Raw genomic sequence first — 14,726 nt, forward strand, 5'->3', positions numbered from 1 at the left:
GCAACATCTCAAGACATCAGCCAGGAAATTAAAACTTGGCCACAAATGGGTCTTACAAACAGAACATGATTCTAGGCATACTGGCAAATTAGTTAAAATGTGCTTTAAGGACAACAGAGTGAAGGTTTTGGAGTGGCCATCACAAAGCCCTGATCTCAATCCTATAGAAAATTTGTGGACAGAGTTGAAAAAGCTTGTGCGAGCAAGACAACCTACAAATCTGACTCAGTTACACCAATTCTCTTAGGAATATTGGGCCAAAATTCCTTCAAACTATTGTGGGAAGCTTGTGGAAGGATACCCAAAAGATTTGACCAAAGTTATACAGTTTAAAAGCAAAGCTAAAAAATACCAAGGAAATGTATGTAAACTTTTGATTGTCTAGAAATTAATAAAAAGATTCTCAAAAAAAAAATTATAATAATAATTCTCTCGCTATTCAGGCATTTAGCAAATGTAAATGATTTAGGTATTCCTAACGGACCTAAAATAGTAAAAGTTTAGTATGATTTACCATCAGACATTTAAAAAAAATGGTTATGTTCCTTTTTTTAGCGTGTATGTAAACTTCTGGTTTCAACTGTAAGTACAAATATTTGAGTTACTTTTTAAAAAATGTAACATGACTTACTTTTTAGATTAATTAATTGGCTTTTAAAAAAATAATTTGCTAAATTAAATTACATTGAATCACGCTCAATGAGAAAATGAGCTGCAGCGGGAACAGACAGAAACCAAGATGGCAGAGCCTTACATTTCTGTGATGGAAATATTCTCATTATTCTGAAAACATGGAAGATTATAGTCTCAATGGACAGTGATTTTACTTGATTTTAGTAATTTTTTTACTTGATTTTTCTAATAAGACAAAAATACACAGTAAAAAGTGATTAGTTACTTAAAACGAGCAAACCAATTGCCTTAAAAGAAAAAAGCTGACTTTACAAAAATAATGTAAGTAAACTTATTGTAACTTGAAACTGTTAAGTTGATCTAACTTTTGTAATTATGCAAATTGTACTTACTTTTTTTTCAAATAAAAGTAAACTAATCACTTTGTTTTCAATACACCTTTATTATATTTGTTTTTTTTTCTCCAAACTTTTCTGTATCTAGCAAAATGATATACAGTAAAATAAATCTGCTCTTCCAGACTCCAGCGTGTCTTCTAAATTCAATACAGGCTATAAATTTAGATTTAATAGACTTAATGAAGCACCAAATATGTAATATTGTGATAATTACAGTAATTATTTGAAAACTGACATGCTAAAATAGTCTGACACTGTAAAAAAGGATTAGTTGACTTTAAAAAAGTGAGTACAATAAGCATAATTATAAAAATTAAGTCAACTTAACAGTTCCAAGTTACAATGGCTTTACTTGCATTATTTTTGTAAAGTCATCTTGTTGCTTTTAAGGCAATTGTTCACTCGCTTTAAGTAACTAATCACTTTTTACAGTGTACAAAAGTAGCAAACACATTGTTTTCTTTAGTTACTTTTTTTAATCTGTATATGCGGCATGTAAAGTGTCAGGAAGTTCTCAGAAGGTAACATTATTATGATTTTTTTATTATTATTTAAGTAATATTAAGGTGTAGATTATACAGTGCATCATTAAATGCAGAGCTCCACTATTTAAAAAAAAAGAAGAAGAAAAATACCCTGCAAGTTCTGAAAGAGATCAAGCCTCAGGGAGGTCAGAAAAAGTAACGCAAAAGTAACATAACACATTACTTTCCATAAAAAGTAACCAAGTAACGCAACAGACATCTCCAACAGATTTGATTTTTCACCTACAATCAAAAAGTTAAGCTTTACAGCTTAACTAATTACGTGCCCCCCAATTTCAACTTCCTTCTGGAAGTAAATCGCACGGTCCCTGATTTCTACCCCCTCCCAGGTGTAGATCGCTTTAGCTAGCCAAACGTAATAAAAGGTCTTGATCTCAGCTAGGGACTTTAACACCCTGCAACAGTTATCTGACGTCTCGGATCTCACTTATTGTAATTGCGCTGCTATTCCACAGAGACAGATCTACCAGTATGGTGATAGCTCAAGTTAAATCTTTTAACTGCCCAATCAGAAAGTAATTAGTTCCTTTTTTAAGAAGTAACTCAATATTGTAATGCATTACTTTCTAAAGTAACTTTCCCCAACACTGGTGACATCTGATATCTAAAAGAGCAGCTGTACTATTGTGAATCTATTATGTTTTTGATCTATGCAAGCTTATAAAGGTATTAAGGTGAGACACTGCAGGGAAACTTTGTCAATTTAGATTTTTTTTATTAATAATGTTTTTACTTTTTTGGTTATCGTAATTTATTCTTAGTCTAATACAAAGAAAATATTCAAAATACACTGTTTCTTAAACCTTATCAATTTTTTCTTGCACTTGAGCTATACATCTTTACTTCACCAAACTTCTCATTTTTATTGATATTCTGAAGGTTTTTACATAGAGATATGATCATACCCATAATAAGCCAGATCATATACACAAACAATTTCTACAAAAAAGTAAAAATGTCTTTTTAATGAATGTAATTTGATGAAGAGATTTCCCAAATTCACCACTGTAAAATCTTTAAACTCAAATATCCAGTTGAAGACAGAATTATTAGCCCCCCTGTAAAATTTCCCCCCCAATTTCTGTTTAACGGAGAGCAGATTTTTTTTCAGCTCATTTATAATCATAATAGTTTTAATAACTCATTTCTAATAACTGATTTATTTTATCTTTGCCATGATGACAGTAAATAATATTTGACTAGACATTTTTCAAGACACTTCTATACAGCTTCAAGTGACATTTAAAGGCTTAAGTAGGTTAATTAGGTTAACTAGGCAGGTTAGGGTAATTAGGCAAGTTATCGTATAACGATGGTTTGTTCTGTATAAACAGTCGAAAAAAATTTTTTTTAAAGGGGCTAATAATTTTGACCCTAAAATGGTTCATAAAAAGTTTAAAACTGCTTTCATCCTAGCTGAAATAAAACAAATATGACTTTCTCCGGAAGAAGAAAATATTATCAGACATACTGTGAAAATTTCCTTGCTCTGTTAAACATCATTTGGGAAATATTTAATAAAGATTTTGACTTCAACTGTATATCAAAAACTTCATCTGACTTCGTCCAGCGCTCATCCAGATATTTGTAGATGTTTATCCACAATAGCACATAATTAATAAAGCAATGCCCCATCTGCATATTTAAAAAGAAGCTTTTAGAAAACATGTAATAGAAAAGTTTGCAATTCTTAGTTTGCAAAGTTTGCAAGCAAGACTGTTGGGAACATGGGTAATATTGTGATTATGTTCAATAAATTGTTTGCTCTGTTCACCTGCAGTTTCTTATCTTAAAAAACAATAACCATATTTTAATTTATCTTTTTATTTTTTTTAAAGAAATATGTTATATATTTTTATTATTGTTTATAGCATTTTCTGTCATGCATGTTATATTGTTTAATTATTTTTATTACATTATTACATTTAATTATTGTTCAATTGACTGTGTCCTTCTATTTCATTTGTGGCTACAGGGTAAAATACTGAGTACAAAAGCTAATAACTAAACGCATTCATTTATGCTATGACGACAACATGAGATATTCTGAAATCTGTAGGTAGTTATTATGATCTCAGGATGTAATGACAGAAAGATCCACGTGGTGGCAGAAACACACAACAGTGAATAGTTCTTCAGCACAACTGCTTTTCTTGGCTCACATTACTTGTACAGCTGTTGTGATTAGCTGGGTAATGATTTTAAATCCACAACATTTATAATATAAGTATTAATAGTAATTTCATACAATTATTATATTCAAAAGATTTAATTTATTTGCTTTGCTAAATTGGATTGACTTACGGGGCTTTTTCAGACCAAGGGTGTATTTCAGAAAGCAAGGTTACGGTCTGCTAAATTCAGAACTGCGGCTTGATTGAATCTTAATCTATTTACTTAAGCTTTGTCAGTTCCAAAACCACTCCTGGGAGTAAGTTCAGTAAACTCAGACTATGTTAATCCAGAGCACATGATACATTCTGGACAAAAGGCAATACGTTGAGGCACCAAGCGGCAAAACAAACAAACAAATAAATAAATAAATAAACATAAAAGTGTGAAATGCCTTTATTCTGTTTAATGGAAAGGTAAAGTACCCCCCTATTTCTAGTTTTTATGTGTTTGAAATAGAATTAAAATTTTTGTTGAAAAGCTAATTATATTGTTACATTGTAACTATAATATAATTATATTATATTATTGTCTAACTGCCAATTATACATTAAATTAAATGTTAGTTAGCCCAAAACAGTGTTTGTCAGAAACTGTGCATTCAAAAAAACAAGCATTCATTATTTTAATGCTTTTTCAAACTACTTTACAAATTACTTACTACAACTACTTAAAACAACACAATTCTTAAGGTTTTTTTTTGTTGGGACAAATTAATTGTTTTATGTTCAATCTAAATTTGTAAACTTGATCAAGTTAACTTTAATTGATTGATGTTGGGACAGCATGAAAAAATTGTGTGCGGTTCGGCATTTTTACAGTGAGGTTCACATATCTCTCTCTATATATAAATAAATATATACAGTCGTAGTCAGAATTATTAGCCCCCCTGTTTATTTTTTCCCCCAATTTCTGTTTAATGGAGAGATTTTTTCCAACACATTTCTAAACATAATAGTTTTAATAACTCATTTCTAATAACTGATTTATTTTATCTTTGCCATGATGACAGTAAATAATATTTGACTAGATATTTTTCAAGACACTTCTATACAGCTTAAATTGACATTTAAAGGCTTAACTAAGTTAATTAGGTTAACTAGGCAGGTTAGGGGAATTAGCCAAAAGTTATTGCATAATGATGGTTTGTTCTGTAGACTGTCGAAAAATAATAGCTTAAAGGGGCTAATAATTATTTAAAAAATTAAAAACTGTTTTTATTCTAGCCCAAATAATACAAATAAAACTTTCTCAATAAAAACAAAATATTATCAGACATTTTGTGAAAATTTCCTCCTCTGCTAAACATAATTTGGGAAATATTTAAAAAAGAAAGAAATATATAAAGGGGGGCTATATATATAATTTTTTTTAAGTTTTATTAATTTGACATTTTTTTAAGTTTGATTCCACATTTGTTATTTACAGTTAAAGTCAGAATTATTAGCCCACCTTTGAATTTTTCTTCCTTTTTAAAAGTTTCCCAAATGATGTTTAACAGAGCAAGGAAATTTTCACAGTACAGTATGTCTGATAATATTTCTTCTGGAGAAAGTTTTATTTGTTTTATTTCGGCTAGAATAAAAGCAGTTTTTAATTTTTTAAACACCATTTTAAGGACAAAATTAGCCCCTTTAGGCAATTTTTTTTCCGGATTGTCTACAGGACAAACCATCATTATACAGTAACTTGCCTAATTCCCCTAACCTGCCTAGTTAACCTAATTAACCTAGTTAAGCCTTTAAATGTCACTTTAAGCTGTATAGAAGTGTCTTAAAATATCTAGTCAAATAATATTTACTGTCATCAAGGAAAAGATAAAATAAATCAGTTATTAGAAATGAGTTATTAAAACTATTATGTTTAGAAATGTGTTGAAAAATCTTCTCTCTGTTAAACAGAATTTGGGGAAAAAATAAACAGGGGGCTAATAATTCAGGGGGGCTAATAAATCTGACTTCAACTGTATATATTCAATTGAGTTGTTTTACTCCATGTATTACTGTACTATTTATACACCAAGCTAAAATAAATGATAAATAATGCTTAGTCAGGGTGTCACGGTGGCGCAATGGGTAGCACAATCGCCTCACAGCAAAAAGGGCGCTGATTTGAGCCTCGGCTGGGTCAGTTGACATTTCTGTGTGGAGTTTGCATGTTCTCCCCATGTTGGCCTGGGTTTCCTCTGGGTGCTTCCCCCACAGTCCAAACACATGCACTATAGGGGAATTGAATAAACTAAATTGGCTATAGTGTATGTGTGGGAATGCAAGAGTGTGTGGGTGTTTCCCAGTGTTGGGTTGCAGCTGGAAGGGCTGCGTAAAACATATGCTGGATAAGTTCCATTGTGAATAATAAAGAGTCTAAGCTGAAAAGAAAATGAATGAGTAAATTAATATTGCTTAGTCAATTTTGTTGAAAAAGTTAACGTATTTTGTGTTGTTTTATTTCACGTTTTAGTTGTCAGTACTATCCCAGATCAGCATCTATTGTGAGCGTCTTTATTCTGCGCTCGGTGTCATGAATGCAGGAATGTTCAATGTTCACATCGACACACCTGAGGTGGAGCTGCAGCTTTAATAACATTCATTCATTTCCTTATTATCTGGAAATCCGGGCTAATTGGTGTGGCTAACAGCTTCGGGCAAAACTGAATAGAAGGATTAATTTCTGAGAAAACATTTTAATGTTTATTTGTACTCTTAAAAACAATCGAGTTTCAAAATAAGCCCTACTCAGCATGAAAATATGCAAGAGATAACTTTCATGGGCAGAGTTACAAATCACTGGGCCCACACAGAATCTGAGTGTGCAGAAATCCGCAGATTTCAGCCCATCATTGAGTCTATGCATTTACTTTGTAAATGTGTGTAAATTTATATTTATTCAGTTTTTGTTTATTAATTCCAGTAATATTACTGACTAATATAAAATTGTTTATGTGATTTATTTACATTACAATTTGTAAAATAATATTTTCTGTCTTTTAGTAGACATATGAAAGACTTGCTTTGTTTATCAGATAAGTGGATCTAATTGGATTTGCATTGTAAACATTAGATAAAAAGTTAAAAATGCATTCTTTGTTTATTTCATATATTACGTTTTTATTATGATACTCCCGAAATCATTTAGCATAAATCCACAGATTTTTTTAAAGGCAAGCTCTGCAGAAATAGCAAAAAATGTCCGCAGATTTGGTCTGGCCCTACAAATCACTGATGTACACCAAGCGGCAACCTCCTGCTCTCCCTCGGGAAGCCAATATGGAAGTAACCAGTGGTGTAGTCCTAAAAAAAAAGGTGGTGTACTATTACACTCGACCCAAATTTTAAATAAAAGTAGGCAAAGAAACGATGAAAGTCAGTGTTTCTTTGATTCATTAGCTATATGTTATATATATATATATAAGCTAGCCTTGGCAATTGGCTGTATGTATACAGTATGTAGCTTATGTAATCATTTTAATACTGAAAAGAGTCAATCAAGATAGTTACAACAATTTAGTTAACTTTTATTTAAGGTAACTCAATAGGGCCTGTGCATACATGGAAAGACAGCTTTTTAACTTACTTTCTTTACTTATTACTTTACATTTAATAGGTTCCTTTAAACATCAATCAGCCATCATTTTTGATTGTCACATTCGTGCATGCTTGTTTTAAACCAAACTATTAAGACTCTGTCTTCTGGTGTCACTATTATATACTAGTAGTTACCCTTTGAAATTGAATATTGTTACGCGATTTAAGAGTAGTCTTTGCCTCATAAAACTATATATATATATATATAGTGTCGTTCCCTGTAGCGGTAGGCACGATTAAGACAAATGTGAAATACTGTTGTACAGGGGCGATTTTAGGATTTTCATTTTAGGGTGCGGATCAGGAACAGATCATTTTGGGGTAAACAAAGAAAAATGTATATACATTTACACACATATACAGTTTTAAGTAAGAATTTAAAATAAAACACTAAAATTAGGGAATTTTAATCAGAAAAATAAGTGAGTATACTGAGTGTATGTGCAATTATTGATCCTTAGAAGTGGTAATACCCAAACAGCTCGTGGAAAAAAGTAAGCATACTGAGTATACGTGTGTATAGCTAGGACTACACCACTGGAAGTAACTAAAACTGCAATTTATCGACTGGCCTTTGGGCACTGGCTCCAGGAAACACAAGTGTTTTCTGACTGCAATGGTAAACTGGCTAATTTTACAGCTGATAAAAACATGTTTACAGCCTGAAGTTTGTTCTGTCATGTGTTTTTTAATTGAAGAGAATGTCTGTAAATTGTACGGAACTATAGTGTTTTAAAGTGTGTATAAAATAGGAAAATGAGTGTGTTTTTCTGTGTGTTTAAAGGGATAGTTCACCCAAAACTGAAATGTTTGACCTCATTTACTCACCCTCGTCACAAGCCTACTTAAGAGTTTCTATTTTCTGTTGAACACAAAAACACACACACAATACTCTGTAATCATTGACTTCCTTATTTGTTTTTCCTACTAAGGAAGTCAGTGGTTATCAGTTTCTTCTGTGTTCAGCAGAAACTCCCACCACTTGAGGACGAGTAAACAATGACTGCATTTCCTTCTTTTTATCCGCCTAACTATCCCTTTAAGATAAATGCATCTTTTCCCTTTTCACATTTTTCTTAAATTGTTTTGTTTAAATCTTCTCTTTTTAATTCATTCATTTTCCTTCAGCTTAGTCACCACAGTGGAATGAACCGCCAACCATTCCAGCATGTTTTAAGCCAGGGGTCCTCAACCCTGTTCCTGGAGATCTACCTTACTACAGAGTTCAGCTCCAACCCTGATCAAACACACCTGAAGCAATTAACTAGAACCTGAACAGCACTTGATAATTACAGGCAGGTGTGATTGATTCGGGTTGCAACTGAAATCTGCTGGAAGGTAGATCTCCAGTGTTGAGCACCACTGTTTTAAGCTGTGGATGCCCTTCCAGCTGCAACCCAGTACTGGGAAACACCCATACACACACTCATACACTACAGGCAATTTAGTTTCTAATTTCCCTATAGTGCATGTGTTTGGACTGTGGGGGGAACCGGAGCACCCGGAGGAATCCCACACCAACATCGGGAGAAGTCCACACAGAAATGCCAACTGGCGCAGCCGGGACTCAAGCCAGTGACTTTCTTGCTGTGAGGCGACAGTGCTAACCACTTTTTTTTTACATTGTAATTTATTAGTTTTATTTGCACTTCAAGTTAAACTCATGTTGTTTAATCAACAATATCAATCATGGTTCGATCATTATAATTATCATAACAATATTATTTTTAAGCATCCTAATACACCGCCTGGTTGTACTGATTTATGGCAATGCCATTTCAAGAGTTCACACTTAGATATTGTTTGACAACTGTTAGCAGGTTTGGCATGCTGTCCCAGGAGAGAACCCTGAGCTCGGAGATAGTTGAGCCCAGGGCTCCCGCCTGGTCCATAGAGCATGTGAGGGGAGTATGAGATCAGGTGGTTCTCGAGAGCTCCCCATGGTAAAGAAGGAAAGGATGAGAAGGGGTGGATGGGGAGTTTCTTCGGAAAACGAAATAAGAGAGTAGTTCTAGCTAGGCTACTTCTAGTGAGTTGGGATTAATCAGACTGGCTAACTAATGAATGTAGATAGGTGGCCAGCTGCGGTCACACTTGACTTTTCTTCCCATAGACTTCCATTCATACGCACGCAAATGCGGCCGACCGGAAACGCAAAGTCATGCGTTAAGTTTTGCAGTTCGCTGCTGGGTAAATTTCAAGCTTGGTGAACTCTGACTTGCGAAACCGCATCCCTTGACTGCGTGAGACCAATGGAGGATCAAAACAGGACCTCTCTGGACAGAAATTTAAAACATGGAGCAATCGCTCGCTTTTTATAATATCTAATCATCTTGTTTAATCCCGCCCCTTTTCGCAGCGCCGCAGACAGAATTTCGCACACACAAAGCCCACTGTGACCGTAGCTTCAGTTTGTGAAATTTCACTAAATGTTGAGGCAATGCTACAGTATACCAACTCATGAGAAGAAGTCTCATGCTGCAAGAGTGTAGCATTTAATGCCACTGGCTTTATTAGTTATTGCAATTACAAATATCTATTCTGCAAATTTGAACCATCAGAATTGGCATTAATTCTAACAATTATTATAGTCGCACTACAGATCAGTAAACTGCTGCACTCAAAATAATGCTTGGTCCTTTCGGTCCAAAGTTGAATTGAAATTTAACCTCAATTGTTAACATTTTATATTAAATATAATTTTAGCCAGCAGCTGGTTTTGGCTCTTGTTTGAACTCAAATTTCCCAGCAGTCACACGCCGTCATAAGACGTTAATATTAGACTTAGATTAGGTTAGATTTAGGTTGTGATGTCAGGTGACCAAAATTCAATGTCTAGCCATCTTCCACGTACGACGTTATTTTTATGTTTAATAATGAAGTCAAATGACGTTGATGTTTGGTTGATTAAACCAACATCATATTGACGTCAAATACTGACATTTATTCGTCAGGTATGGAAACTAAAATCCAACGTCTGCTAGACGTCATAGGGGTAATGTCACACACAACATCAAGCTGTAACAAAATTAGACGTAGATATTTGGTTGTTTTTTTGCATTGAAAAGTGACCAAAATCCAACATCAACTTCTGACGTCTACCCGATTTTCATTTCCACCCAAAACAATAGTATGCAGACTTGGATTTGACATAAGCCTACTTGGGTTTCTATTTTCTGTTAAACAGTGCAAACCACTGAGCCACCATGTCACCTTATTTCTTTTTTCCATTCATTCATTTTCTTTTCGGCTTGGTCCCTTTATTAATCTGGGATCGCCACAGCAGTACGAACCGCCAACTTATCCAACACGTTTTAAGCAGCGGATGCGCTTCTAGCTGCAACCCATCACTGGATAATATCTTTTTTTTCTATTGTAATTTATAATATTAATAATAATTCCTTACATTTATATAGCACTTTTCTGGACATATAATATCAGCCATATTGCACACCACACTCCAGCTGGTTGTTGGAGAGGAGACAGAGTAATTAAGCCAATTATGATATGGGCATGATTAGGAGGCCATAATGGACAGAGGCCAGTGGGCAAATTTGGCCATGATTCCAGAGTTACACCCCTACTATTTTTTGAAGGACATCCTGGGATTTTTAAGGACCTTAGTTTAACGTTTCATCCGAAAGACGGCACTCACTGAGCAGTATAGGGTCCCCATTAATATACTGGGGAATTAGGACCCAGATAGACTGCAGGTTGAGCACCCCCTGCTGGTCTCACTAACACCATTTCCGGCAGCAACCTAGCTTTCTCATTTGGGATGCCATCCAGGTACTGACCGGGCACAACCCTGCTTAGCTTCAATGGATGACCATGTGAGAGTTGCAGTAAGCTAACTGTCGGCTTATTAGTTTTATTTATATTTGCACTATTTGAAACTAAAATATAAAGACATGTTGTTTAATTACCAATAACAATCATGGCAGGATCATTATAATTATCATAATCTTATTTTTGTGAATGTATTTTCCCTTCTAAAATAGTGTAATGTATCTGGTATGTTTTTGATAGCCAAAATTGCTGTGAAGAGAACTGTTTTCACCTGAAAACTGAAAGAAAATATCAGTGCTGATGTCACGCTACTGAAAGTGCTCTGTCAGCATAATGAAAGAGAAGCTTGATTAAGTATGTGAAGAATGAACGCTGAATAATAAAAGAACTTACGACAAAAGCACAAGTGTGACCAGAAGTAAACACCCACATTTATGACTTTTGAAAGCCGGGAAATGGAACAGTTTGTCCTTTTCTTCCCTTTAGAAATGCAATCTGATGCCTAATTCAGCGCAGGGAGGGGTAACTTCAGTCCTGGGGGGCCATTGTGTTGCAGAGCTTTGCTCCAAGCCTAATCAAACACACCTGAAACAGATTTAAGCAATAGGCATGAAATTGAGAAAATTAGCACGAAACTACACACACAAAAAAAAATCCAAGGTGAAACTTGTAACTCAAGCCAAGTTGTGATGCAGGAGCACAGCTGTAATATTTCAGACCCATGTCCTATTAGTATCAGACAAGAAGGTCACAACAAGGCAAAGATCTGACAGAGATACAATATCACAATGTGCAGACTTATTGTAGTCTTTATCATCATGTGAACAAAGAGCGTATTAGGTTCTGTTCCGCCGGGGATTATTTGCTTGCAGGACTCTGTGATGCTGTCTGGTGCGCGGAGTGGCATTTATCTTAATAACAATTGAAGGTCATGTTCAAGTCGTGGGTGTTTAAGGTGGATAAAGCAGCCCACGGATTACTAAACACAGCAAATTGAAAATTGAAAATACAAAGTGAAAAATGCATCAATTTCACAGTAGTTTTTTTTTAATACTTATATACTTAAATAGCTGTATATCTGCACAAATATGTAATGGAAACCATACCTGTCAACGTTGGGATGTGAAAGGGATAAGGGATACGCCCACCATAATAAATTCAGCTTATTAAAATTAATAGCTATTATAAATAAATAGGATGAAGTTATCAAATCTCATTAGCCATTTCTTCACTGTATAACTTACACATTCTGATTGAAGAGCAACAACTGAATCTCACTTATTTGAATTTTTGTTTGCATTAAATAACAGAGGTGTCACTTTAAAAATGCACACATCTAACGTATAATGAAAGCATTCGATTGCTTTCCTAAATTTTTCTTATTTAGGACTAAATTAGTTGCGTTTGAAAAAAACATTATTATTATTAATTATGTGTTTATGTCTGTTCAAACACGCACCTAAAACCCAGACTTTCGATCTGCTACAAATTGTGCTAATCCGTTTGGAAAACAGTGTCTATTTATCACTATGGAGCTCGTCAGCTGACAGTCACGCACTACTATATGACTGTTTTGAGGATTGCATAGGAGGGGTGATGGCACCTGTAATGAAAAGGAAAGGGAATCCCGCCGTTTTTATATTTCAAAGTGTTTCATGACTATTTAAAGCGAAAGCACAGAACAGACTCACATTTAAGAGCAAGGGGCGGCCCCTGGTGGTTCGGCGGTATGGGTTGCATACAGCGAGGATCGGCTCTTTAATGTTTACTGCCACCCTTCAGAGAAAGACTGAAAATATGGGAGAAATACGGGAAAATACCTTTACAAGATGATAAGCGGGATAAAACTGTAAAATACGGAAGAATCTCAGGAAAAACCGGAGGGTTGACAGGTATGATGGAAACACCTCAATGAATTCCCATAGTGTGCTACGCTATTGTGGATATTAGAAAATAAGAGACCTCAAATGCATTGTCACTTATAAAATAGCTACTGTAGACCTAAAAAATGTGGAAACAATCATGTAAGCTCAGTTCTTGGTGCTTTTAAAAAACTGTGGTTTTAAGCTCGTGGGTTGCAGCCCCCAGTGGGCTGGGATGATATTGCAGGGGGGCCATCAACTGTTAAGTTAGCTATAAAGTACATCCAGGATGATGTAATCACAGAATAAAGTCAGGTTTTTCAGCAGACTTTATTCTGAAGGACTTTATTCTGCGAGAACAACCATCCTGGATTTCGTTTATCCCACTTATTACATGGCTACTTGCCACAAAACAAAAATTCGACACAAAGCATTGTTCTGAGCTGTATTGCTGCATTCACACCACACATAAACACAGCTATTCTCTTAATAAAATCCATGTTAGCCATTTAGCAATGAAGCTAGAGTCAGACAGAAGCCCTGCCCATGATGCGACTCCGCATCTATTGTGAAGTAATTTTGACGTGCAAATGAAGTCAGGAAACTCAAAATGTTTACATGCCCATTTCCACGCAAATAGTGCGTATTATTCGCACGTTCTGCATCTGGTGTGAACACAGCATAATAGTTTATTCTTTAATTGAATGCAAAGCTGATGAAAACAAAAACAGCTGATGGAGTATACACTAACCTGCGCATTATTCAGTCAGAAGATGGCGCCAAACAGTCAAAAGCACAAAGCTGACAGAAACAAAAGTTGAATTGAGCATATACTAACCTACATATTATTCATTCACAAGACATCGCCAGTCAAAATCAGTTAAAACAACGCTGTGGCTGACAAGATACATGTGAATGTGGATGTAAGTATATGGATGTAAATGGATTCACTGACGGTCAAGCTGAATGTGCACAATATACTGACACTGAGAAAGAAACCATGCTGTTTTTAGCTTTAAAGCTCTAAAAGTTTTCATAAGCATGTCTTTTACATAGGTATGGTGGCTGACACCACTCAATGCAGTGCAAGTTAAGTAAACACAAGGAATAAAATAGCATTAAAAAACACTAGTAAACTGAGAGGGGAGCTGTAATACGCACACGCACACACACAACAGATGCAAATACAAAGTGCCCTGCAAATAGCACAGACCGCAACACAAATGTGTACCTCCTAAAAAAGTGAGGTGTCTGGCTGCTTCCTGTTTAGTCGGCTGTGTTGTCGGAGTTGTGTGGTAGGTTGTATTTTGTTAATTACTGCACAAAACTGCATGTACAATTATTTTCTTTTAGAAGTGTAAAATCATAGAAGAATGTAGCCTTTCAATATCTGTTACAGATCTAGGAGTCGTGATTAGCAGTTGCCTCCAGCATTTCTTTGACAGAAGCAGCAGAATGTACAGTATTAGAAGTATGTGGATGACCGAGGTCTGTTAACGGAAGATAGCATCATAATACAACACCTGGTTGTATTGATTCATGGGAATGCCATTAAATGTTGAGGGAATGCTACATTATACCAACTCATGAGAATAAGCGAATGAGGTCTCATGCTGCAAGAGTGTAGCATTTAATGCCACTGGCTTTATTAGTTGTGATTGTTAACAATATTGCAATTACAAATATCTATTGTGCAATTTTGAACCATCAGAATTGGCATTAATTCTAACAATTATTATAGTC

Source organism: Danio aesculapii, chromosome 12 (genome assembly GCF_903798145.1).
Source record: "Danio aesculapii chromosome 12, fDanAes4.1, whole genome shotgun sequence".
NCBI lineage: Eukaryota > Metazoa > Chordata > Actinopteri > Cypriniformes > Danionidae > Danio > Danio aesculapii.